Source organism: Grammomys surdaster, unplaced genomic scaffold, assembly GCF_004785775.1.
Source record: "Grammomys surdaster isolate TR1022 unplaced genomic scaffold, NIH_TR_1.0 126133, whole genome shotgun sequence".
Classification (NCBI taxonomy): domain Eukaryota; kingdom Metazoa; phylum Chordata; class Mammalia; order Rodentia; family Muridae; genus Grammomys; species Grammomys surdaster.
This window is the reverse complement of record NW_021620941.1, coordinates 4,769,197-4,780,651: the sequence shown is the minus strand read 5'-3', so window position 1 is coordinate 4,780,651 and position 11,455 is coordinate 4,769,197. Positions and strand designations below refer to the sequence as shown.

The 11,455-nt window shown below is 51.2% G+C and overlaps 1 protein-coding gene across 2 annotated transcripts in view; it reads left to right on the top strand.

Moving 5' to 3' along the window:
* Nucleotides 1–11,455, top strand: part of Med27 (mediator complex subunit 27) — a 183,468-nt gene that overhangs the window by 167,120 nt on the left and 4,893 nt on the right. The window lies entirely within an intron of this gene.

Here is an 11,455-nt window from a genome sequence, read left to right as displayed (position 1 = left end):
GGACGCTCACCCGGGGACTTACTGTGTATAGTGTAGACTGTACCAAGGCAGAAACTTTCAGGATGCCAAGTGCTACTCGGTCTTGAGATGCTGTTTCTCAGACCCTGTGGTCGGCCCGAGTGCATGGAGAGGGGCTAAGAGAAGCAGGCAGCAGGCAGCTCAGTCTACTCCACCTCGCCTCCTGCCCCCATGACTGCTTGTTTGGCTCTTTCCTCAAAAGCCATAAAGAACTGTTAAGAAAACTGAGAAATGGGGCTGGAGACGCAGCTCAGCAGCTGAGAAAGCTTGTTGCTCTTCCAGAGGACCTGGGTTCATTCCAAGCTTCCATATAAGCAGCTTACAAACTATCTCTAACTCCAGTGCCAGGATGATCAGGTATGCTCTTCTGGCCTCTGAAGGCAGAGAGCATTGCACACACATGGTGCACAGACATGCATACAAGCAAATCCCCCATACACATAAAAATTAAATTTTTAAAAATGTAAATGAGAAATTATATGAGAATTCAGTTCCTCAGCTCTGAGAGGATGAAGCTCCTAACAAGAGGGGCCCCCTGGGTGTGCAGGTTCACTACACACCCCAGAATGCTTGGGCCAGCTCCCCTGCAGGAAGCAGCCCTGTCCCCTGTGCTCTGGACTGGCCCAACAGTTGCTGTCTCATCTGTTCCCTTGACAAGGACAGCAGTGATTGTCTGCAGTGCCCTTTGCTGTTGTCAGGCTCTGTGCTAGGTCCAGGAATACCAGGGAGATAACACAAGTGGACAGCCTGTCTAGGGGCTGTGCCAGATGACCAGAGGAGGATGGCCTTCAGACAGAGTGCTTAGGAGGATTCTGTGAGGAATCTTAAAGAGCCCTGGTCAGGCAAGTGTCTCAGGCTAGGGACAGAATGTGGACACTGTTCTCTGTTCGGGAAGAAATACCTCAGGAACCACTCAGCTGGGACGCTTGGCCCAAGTTCTTCCATGAGTAAGTTGTGCCCAAAGTGTGCCAGGAGGCATAGGCTTTTTTTGTTCTCTTAATTAAAGCGGAATTTGCATAATATAAAGTGAGCCATTTTAAAGTGAACAGTTCCTTGGAGCTGGGTAACTTCCCTTGTTCGCCAGCCTTCTGTCTAGATCACCAATATTTCACCTCTATGAAAGAAACCCCTTGCTCAGGATGCAGTCAGTAGAGGCCGTGGTGGCTATCCTTTCATCGCTGTGACCACAGTCCTGTTTGCAGTCCTATGCACAGCCGGAGGGAGTCTCATATGCAGGTGCATTCAGAAGTCATGACCTTGTCACACCTGAATAGTGTGCTGCCCCGAAACAAGGCTTCACCTATATCAGAAAAGCCGGCAGCAGCTCAACCCAGGCCAGAGATGTTAAAGTCAGAAGCCAGTGGGGAGATAGTTCCGAGAGCAGAGGGAAGGATGCTGATGCCCACCTCTTCCTCTTTTTATTCAATATGGGACCCAGCAATTGGAATGGCATGGCCCACATCCAGGGTGGGTGCACACACACACACACACAGAGAGGTATGTTTCCATGGTAACTCTAAACCCAGTTACGTTGATAGAAATGAACCATCACAGGTATCATGGCTTCAGACTATGTCATCAGTGGTCTAAGAGGGCAGTTGGCATGTAAGGTGGAGTTAGGCTAGCTGACCAAGTGTGTGCGCCAATAAGGTGACTTAAATAAGATCATCAATTAGTATGGTTTGAATGAAAATTGTGCCCCATAAAGTTATGTGTTTGAACTAGCTGGTGGCACTATTTCAAGAAAAAGTAAAACTCCTTGAGGATTGTGCTTCCATTCTGTTCTGGGGAGGGCTGAGGAGGTGTGGAGTCCCGACTGTGCACTCTGCAGCTCTAGAGCCACCTGCTGCTGTGCCTTGCTCTCTGTGTGGATCTGTGCCCTCAGACTGAGTCCAGATGAGTCATCTCTCCACTTGTTGGGTTTGGTCACAGTGCTGAGGAAAGTAGTTATAACAGAGTCTGTCTGGCCACCTGTGCGGTTCTTGCATAGAGCTCAAAGTATTTCAAAAGCAAGAACATCATTTAACTGAAAACATCATTGTCCCAGGTCTGCTAGCATTCCTTCACCCCACTGTCCCTAGAAACATAACAGGATGGGACATAGCCTCACTCCCCGGCCCAGAACTGAATGAAAGGAACTATGAATGCCACACCCAGCCTTCAGTGCCTGGAACTTATGCAGGCTCTGCATGCTTGCTAAGCTACCAAGCTGGGGATATTTGCATGGTTGGCGTGGCTGGCACACATGCCATCTCAGCTATAAACCTTAGTATTTACCATATTGTTCTTGATATTTCTCCCTCCATTGTGACTGCAAAGAAAAGAAAGAAAAAGAAAACCAGAAGAGTCAGTCAACATCATTAAAACTGATGTTTGTCTTTCCTTTAACCTAGTCCTTAACCTTTGTGCCCTCTGCGGCATAGTACTGAATTACTTCTCCAGACCCCACAATGACCCTCAGGATTTCTCAAGCCTTGCCGCGTGGCATCCTGCAGCTCAGAACCTGGTCTTTGGTAGTGAACCCTTCCTGGGAGTGGAGCCCCTTGCCATGCTTTCTTAAAAACTGTTCTATGCCATGGGAGTCATTTTTGACTGTATGTGGCAAGCTTATCAGGGTCTCGGGCAGAGTGTGAAATGGGGATTTTCTGAAGCACAGACTTAGACTGTGCTACCATGTTTTTACCCTCCCTGGAAACAACCTGCCATGCAGTCTTTGTCTGAGCTTGCAGACACACACAGCAGCAGAGTCTGAAATGGACAGTTGGAGTGATGCGTGGGCTGCCAGTCTCCCTGTGCACTTTACATGGCCTGTTTGTAGTAGTGAGAATGAGCTGACCCACATGGTGGGGCTTCACCCAGCTAGAGCACTGCCCAGATACTTTGGGTTCTTCGTCCTCTCTCCTCTGCTCCGTTGTATCTCAACAATCAACCTCCAGTGCTGACCTATCCTGGGCTAAGGACTGCCACCACACGGATGTCAGTGTTCTCCTTAGAAGGAAGGACAGGTAATGGTGAGGTCTCTGTCTCCTCTGAGGGGCAAGTAAGACTTCCTGCTAGAGATTGTCTGTGTTGTCAGATAGAGGGATATCTAAGAAAATAATGTACTACAGAATCTATCTTAATCCTCTCAGTAAAGCTTCAGCTAATCATGTCCCATGGTATGGGTGTGGCGTGATGTCACATCAGGGAGCCTGTGCTCCAAGCTTGCAGAAGAGGCTGGTGGCAGGAAGAAGGTGCATCCAGCATCCTGTCCCAAGGGCAGGATGTGTTATCCTGCTTCATTCCCTTCCCACAGTCACTCCACAGAGACATCAGAGCTGGGGCCACTCTGTTCAAGGCTAGTCTGTCCTACACAGCCTTCTGAGCGATAGTTAGTGTTGGGACTTAAAGCTTCAGATAACAGGGCTGCTTGGCTGCCCTTCTAAGCTTTGCTTTTTAGGACCCACCCTTTCTCGCTTCTGTTTTCCTGGCCCCCACATATGTGGCATATGCTTCCTGATTCTGCTGGTAGTGGATGCTGACAGAGAGAGCATGGAGGGGACTCTCCTGTACCTGTCCACCCAGTAGACAGCCACCATGGGCTTCAAGGGCAGATTATTGAGAAAAGCCTAGCCCAGGGCAGTAAGTTCCCATGGTCAGGAGGGTGGCTCACTGTGACAAGGAGGTCCTGTCCTCTGTATGAGGGGACTTCTCCGGCGAATCACCCACTTCCCAAAGCGCTTGACTTAGAGTAGACTGCATTAGTACACCCTGTTCTGAGCTGAGACTCCCTGGCCACTGAAGGACTTTAGCACCCCCCACACACACCGTCCACTGCTGAGGGCACCTTCCCTTTCCTAGCACCATTGTGTTGCTTCAGGTACTCTTAAGAGGGCAGGAAGCCCCAGAGCTCTTTCCCTCTAGTAGAAGGGGACCAGCACCTTGTAGAGCAAAAGCAAACTTACCCATGTATTTTTACTTCAGGAGCCAGGACAGTGGAAGGCAGGCCACTGTTACATTGTCCAGAGGCCAGTGCTCAAGTCCCTCAGAGCCTCGCTCCTGTGGCTCTATAGCAAACCAGTCCTGAGGAGTGAAATGCCTGCCTTTTGTCTGAGGACACTGACTGTCAGCAAGCCTTTTTCTATCGTACTCATTAGACTCCGTGCCCAAGTGCAAGGCAGAGGCTGCTTGGGGGACAGCTTACTGTGAGGCTATGACTGCCAACAGGTGCCTGTCATTTACTGCACTACCCCAGAGGCGCCTTGCACTTCATCCTAGGGCGAAGCAGCTTTTTATAGCCAGCGAGTTTCCAGCAGTGTGGATTCAGAGAATAAAATATAGAAATAAGGGGATCCTCTGAAAGGCCAGAGCCACAGAGCCAGCAAAGGCTTCAAGCAAGTTCGCATTTTCCTGCCATTTAAACTCTGCTGGGGCACTCACTGTTTTGACCTTTAACCCCCTCAATTCAAAACAGTGTGCATTTCCCCCAGCATCTGGGGGCGAGTCAGAGCCAGTCTGCAGCCACTCAGTGCATGAAGTCACAGACAGGGTGGGGCCGTAGAAAGAGAGTATCTCTGAGGAGCCAATGTCCCCTCCTGAGGATAATATCAAAACCTAGCCACTGGCCTCGAAAGTCCACTCTTAGCCATGGCCATTTTTTCCACAGACAGCAGACAGGTGCATAACCCACCACATCCTGCACTACAGTAGACAGCTGGGGTGCTCACGGGGTGCCACTGCCCTCTTCGCCTCTTTGTTCACTTGGCCATTCTTTGATGTGAAAGACAGGGCCTTTCCTGGGCATGGTCTCTGCAGAGGTGCCACTGAGCGTCCATCAGGCCCGTTACAGGAGAGTGGGCCAAGTCAGCCCAGGAGACTGGCGCTCTGGACGGAGGCTATGTCCACTGAGCCTTGTGTGACTCGGTACCTTCCCACAGTGCCCTCATATCCAGTCCACGCCAGTCCTCAAAAGGTAACCGTCCCAACACAGGAAACTTCCAGAGGACAAGAGCCCTCCTTCCCTTAGTAAGGCTGAGCTGGGCGTGACCTGGGCATTGGCCCCTGTTAGAGCATCTCACATCACCCGGGAGGCTCACTAACTAGTCTCTGAGTCCCCCTGCCAACCTCCTACATTTCGCTTCAGAAAAAAACAATTCAACTAAGACCCCCTGGTCAGGATGCCACACCTGAAAGCCTAGAGAGTTAGAGGTTGTGGTGAGAATCTCAGGCCACACCCTACCCAGCCCTTGTACCACAGAGGCTCTTGAACTTAAAGGGACACTCACAAGTGTCACAAGGAGACAGCTCTCATGAGTACCAGGACAGATGAACAGTTTCATGTAGACAGGTAGGTTCCTGACAGTAGCATGCAGGAGGAAGGTGTGCGTTTGCGAGTAGGCTGTTAAATTGTGGGAAAGAGAGGCAGGGGATCCCTTGATCATCGAAGAAAGTGCCGTGCCCTCAGCCACCAGCTGGTCTACACCAATTGGGCTAGCTAAACATCTACCCAGGCCTGGGAGCCAAGGGAAAAAGGAAGAGCTGTTTGGGCTGAACTGGCTGCCAAGAGCCCCAGCCACCACCTTCCCTGAGGGCTGGTCCATACCCACTTGTGTCTCTTCCCAGAGCAGGTTTCCTCACTTATTTGCCTGTTATGGGCCTGACCCCCTTTCCTTCAGGCTCCCTGCTGGGCACAGTGTGCTCACAGCTCCAGTACTCTCATGCACCCAGCTGTGTGTAGCAAACAGACCCAGGGAGGCCTAGCCAGCCCACTGGCCTCTATGGTATACTGTTACCCCAGAAGTGGCTTGTAGATTTCTGCCATTAGAGGAGTCACAGGCAGCCATTCATCATCTCGATCGTTCCCTTCTTCCCGGAGGGAAGGGACACAGGATAGGCCATCAGATCTGACAGCTGTTTCTGGGAGGACTGGCTCCTCCCACTCCTGGAACCCATGCCCTCATCCCACAGCTCAAGCTGCCAGCACTGCTGGTCCACACACTCCAAGTCTGGCTGCTTCCCTTCACGCTCCCTATAGTGACTGTTCCAGCGAGAGCCATCTGCAGGTGGTCAGGTCCTGTCTGTGCCTCCTCAGTTTGCTCATCTGTATTGGAGAAAGCATGTTGTGAGGAGAACTGACATCATAGGTAGGACATATAAAGTAACCTTCAGGTACATGTGATCCCTACTACTCCGCCTCCAAAGTGACTTTTCCTCCTGAGGAAGCCCCTCCATCTCCTCTGCTCCCTGTTGGCCAGTTACCCTTGCACAGGGCTCCCGGCTCCTCTCCACAGTGGACTGTGTAGTTTTGAGCCTGGGCTGTGCACTTGATGTGCTGTGGACCTCCAGCCAAGAATTTGTCCTGTGTAGGGGTCAGCTCTTTCCTCTGCACAAAGGTGAAACAGATCATACCTCCTTCATAGGGTGTGTGTTGTGAAGATCAGCCATGGTGAGGGGCTTGGCACTAAGCTTTCCTGGAAAGTGTGTGGCATGCGCTACTGCTGCTGCTGCCTCTGTACCTGCCACAGGGGCTGAGGACCACAGGACCTGGAATCTATAGCTATCTATGTACATGCTCCCCCACCTTTTAAAGAGAAGCATTACTTTAAAAAAAAAGATTTTTTATATATATTTTTTATTTATGTGAGTACATTGTAGCTGTCTTCAGACACACCAGAACAGGGCATCAGATTTCCATTACAGATGGTTGTGAGCCACTATATGGTTGCTGAGAATTGAACTCAGGACCTCTGGAAGAGCAGTCAGTGCTCCTAACCACTGAGCCACCTCTCCAGCCTGTGCATGTCACCATTTTAAGGGAATATTTTTGTAAACTAAACTAAATATCCAGCTACCATGCAAGCCCAACCACTCCCACCAAGGCCTCCTCCATCTTTCTGGCCCTGATATCTCTTTCCCTGGCCAAAGAGTGGGCAGCTTTGGTGTGAAATACACAAGAATTAAAGCTGCCAGCTATACCCACTGAGCAACTTGATAGGCCAGGACCTGGGAAAGTACGTACTGTCCTGAGAGCATGCCTCCCTCCAGTGACTCCAACCTTATATGGCCTGCGGTGGATACACTGGTCCTGACTTCATGACGGCCAGTGCCTTGTCGCTGCCTATCTGATGGAGAAATGGGTATCACTGTGTCACCTCCAGCAGCAGCCAGTGGCATTCTGGCAATTTACCATCCGGAAACTTTTCTCATCTAAAGAAGAGTCTCAATTTCTTACTCCTGAAAAAAATGTCAAGGACCCACCATGTGGCTCTTCTCAACCCTGCTATGTGAAAGTACACAGTGGTCAAAACCTTGGAGAGTTCCCTGGTTCCAAGAGGACTGTGGTGTCCCTGCTTTCCCAGGCTCCTGGGCACTCCTCCCTTCCAGCTGCCTGAGACCTTCCCACTTAATCCCTTAGTCTGGGTCCTACTACTGTGTGGTGCCCAGTACAGAGACATACTGCTCTCTAATGTCCAAAGCTGGCCCAGGGACAAAAATGCAGCCCAGGTGGCCTCATTCCCAGAGAATGAGCCTGGAGATGGAGCATCTGCTCACAAGCCTGGACACAGTGCCAGACTGAATTACCCAGAGGGCTGTGGAAGTACACACAAGGGAACTAGCCCTAAGCACCAGATACCAGTCAGGACAGGGAGCCACCAGAATGAGTGTCAGTACTGGAAAGGGCTTAGAGAGAAGAGCATTCCAGACAGGGTGAGACAGCAGTGCTGGGTTAGGCAGGCTCACAGGCCACTCCAGTGTCAGCGATGGGCTGAAAGGAGGAGAGGCAGCAATCTATGCTAGGCTGTTTAAGCATGCAGCCATCCATGAAGGCCATCAGTAGCCAGTCTGCCTGGGTCCAGGGAATTGAGAGCTTCTTCCAGACATTAGTGGTATCATATCTGAAACTCTAAAGGGTTACTGTAGCCTGCCCCACCCAGATGCTCATTTTTGGAAGACCCAGGTTGTGCCTGCCAGAAACTGTCTTAAGCACATTGCATCCGAAGGCTTGTACTTCTCAAATGCAGGGCTTGATCCCAAAGATGTGCAAGGGATTTGAGAGCTGATAGAGCAGCTGGGTCTGTCTCCACCTCTCCTCCCTGACCCAGCTAGCCTGCTGATTGTGTCCCAGAAGTCCCAGACCAGCATGACCTGGCCCCAGTGACAGCGATAAGCTCTTCAGAGCCCATGCAGATGGCTTCTTCATCACACAAAGCAGGATATCGATCTTGCCTGAGTAATCCCCAGTCCCTGTGGGCCTCCGGGCTTCCTCTTCAGCCCCCAGGCCTGTTGAGCCTATGGCACACAAATCCTGTCTCCGATTAGAGACTAGGGCTGCATAATAAGTGGTAAATCCCCTGCCTCCGCCCCGCCGTGCCTTCATCCGTGTTTTAGAAGCTTCTGTCTGCAATGCTCCCATGGCCCCCAACACCACTTTCAGGACTTCAGAGCATTCCAATTTTGAGGTAATGGTGACTCCTCTTTTCATAGAATGAAGACTTCTAAGCCCGCCTTCAGGATTCATCGTAAAGCTGGTGCAGGGATCCTAGCAGGGCTGCCATCTCTTTAAGCCCTTCACACACCAAGCTTCCATAGCTGGCTCCAGAGCCCTCAAATACTTTGCACTTGAGCATTATTTGGGGCTCCCCTTCAGAAGGATGGGATTGCTGTTGTTAAAATGTTGGGGAGCCCCGGATGCCTGCGCTGGCCCCTCCACAATGTTAAAGCATCTTCACCCTCCTAAGGTTGCTTGTACTCCATGCTGGGGTAAGGCATGAGCACATTCATGGGACATTGTGGGACAGTCAGTGCTTCCAGCCTTGGTGAAGCCTAGAGCTAGGGAGAGGAGCTAGCACAGCCAGGGCCGTGTAAAGATAGCATCACATCAGGGCATCAGATGGGCACCTAGAGTGAAGCAGAGACACAGCACCTCTCTTGCTCGGGCATCTGCTGTCTTTTGTTTTTAATTGGTGATAGCTGGCATAGTGGTACACACTGTTAGTCCCAGCACACAAGAGGGAAAGGGAGGTGGATCCCTGTATGTTTGAGGCCAGCATAGCATACATAGTAAGTTCCAGGTCAGCCAGGGCTACAGAGTAAGACCCTCTCTTTTAAAAAATAAAAAAAAAAAAGTTTTAAAGTCACCCCTGGAAAGGGCCAGAGATGGTGCAACTCCTTAGCTGAGTGTTGGCAATGAGTGACTGGGAACCAACACTGAGGACCTGCAGGACCAGACCATCCCCCCTCACTCGGGCTCCCCACCCTCCACCAAGTCACATTCCTGTCTACCTTTACAGCATGCGTGTGGAGACTGGTGCTGCCTGGAGGGAAGTCACCAGAGACTAGTCACCACCAAGTTCTCTTAAATAAACAGTCGCAGTTACTTGGGTACTTTCTTTCCCTGCTCATGAACCTCGCAGGGAAATGCTGTTCATAGCAGCCCCAGCTCCCTAGCTTGGCAGGGACATGCCTTGGGCATTTGGCTCTATGGATAAATGAAACTGTCCAGTAACCCTTGCTTTAGAAAGAGCATTGGACAGAGGATTGCTGAAGGCTGCAGTCAGCTTACCTAGGGCTGCTGTCCTGCCCCCTGGTGGCCTGCGCTTCCTAATATCCTGAGCTCTTAGGCAGCACCCCTCAACAACTTCTAAAAGCTGAGTCTAGTTCCTACAAATGATGCCTCCCACCTGAGAGGGTCCCTGAGCCTCTGAAGACATTCAGGGCTCTCATTGTAGAAAAGCAGCCACCCCAAGTTAGAGCCGTGTGGAAATGAGGTAAGGGAGGAGGAAGGCACAAAGCCGAGGGTCTCTGCTGCAGACCACGTTCCTATTCTTGGCTGCTGATGACTGTCTATATCCTCTCACTTTGCAGACCCTTCCCTTTCAGGAGAGCGTGCTGGGCTGTGATAGTCTAAGAGCCTTCTCTTTCCAAACCTTTCTGTCACCACTATAGCCTTTGGTTTTCCCCTTGAGGGTCTAGTCACTGTGGCACCTGGGCTGCAAGGAGGGGTGTGTCCTATATTCATCACTGGACAGTGGGACACTTGCCTCTGCACTACTGCCAGGACCCCAACCTTCTATGCTTTGTACTTCCTCTGAGACACTGTACTGCAGCCCTCCTCACCCCACTGCTCCCATAAAACATGGGCAGGAGATGAATTCAGTTGTCCCCCTGACCAGTGCAGTAGGAAAGGGAGCCTCGTTAGCAGAAAATCAGCAGAGGCTCTAACAAGGAAGGAAGGAAGGAAGGAAGGAAGGAAGAAAGGAAGGTTGGTTTTGGTGTCTGTCCCAGCCCTTCCCTAAGAGAGGAGAGAGTCCATGATTTGGCACCACTCAGAACACTTGTCCACCCAAGAAGTCCTCCAGTGGGAGCCTACTGGGTATAGGTCAGACCCTCAATTCAGGTTGGACAAGTCCTGCCCTGCTGCACAGTAACCACCTAACCTAAGGAAGTCCCTTGAGCTCCCAGTCTTCCCTGACTTGAAATGGCCCTGTACTGTCACTGATAGGAGGGTGAGTGAGGTCAGAGACTGTCCCTCTCCTGACCCATGGAGTCTATGCCCCAGGCCATTCTCCTCCTGGGAAGGGCAGCACCAGGGTTAGAGCAGTGAGCCTGTAGCGCAGAGGCCTGCCCACCCATGTGCACTGCCCCTGCCGCAGCTACGCTTGCTTTCTTTGTGGCTAAAACAGCTCCAGCCTGGAAGGGAGGCTCGGGGCACTCCGCACCTCAGTATGACAGAGGAACTTAGGGAGACTGCTTTGACTGGCAGCCCCTCTCCAGAGTGCTGACTGGCAGCTGTTCCAAGGTCTTGTGAAAGAGTCCTTCTGCTCCCCACCCCCCACCCCTGCTCAGTTCTCCTCCATCTGGGTGCACAAAGACTTTCACAGCCTTGAGCTGAGGCAGAGGGAACTTTAGTCAACCCAGCCTGCTGTCTTGGCTCTCCAGATGGGGACCCACCAGGAGCCAGGCTGGGCCTCTGGTTTCCTGCAGTGAGAGGAAGCAAGGCTTCTGGAGTTTCCACCTTCCATCCATGGTACCTGCCTAGTCCATGTCTGTCTGGTAGTGTTGCTTCGTCCTCCCCTCCCTGCCTGCTCTCCCTAGGTTCCAAGCACTTTGATGTTTTCATAAGCTTTGTTTCAGCCCAGCACTCAACCTGCAGGCAGCATCCTCCTTGGCCTTGGTCTCTCAGGAGCATTAGTGCTCTTCCCTGGCCTCCCTCACTGAGCAGCCACTTTCATCTTCCGGGGAACATCATTAGCTTACAACACAATGGGCCCAAACCTAGGTCCTCACAAAATTACTTAGTAGCAATCTTTTGTTGCACTGGCATGTTTTTTCTACATCTTCAGTGCTGAACAAAATACAACTTTGTTATTGAAAGTGTAAAACTATTTTATATAAACATTCACATACACACACTCTCTCTCTCTCTCTCTCTCTCTCTCTCTCTCTCTCTCTCTCTCTC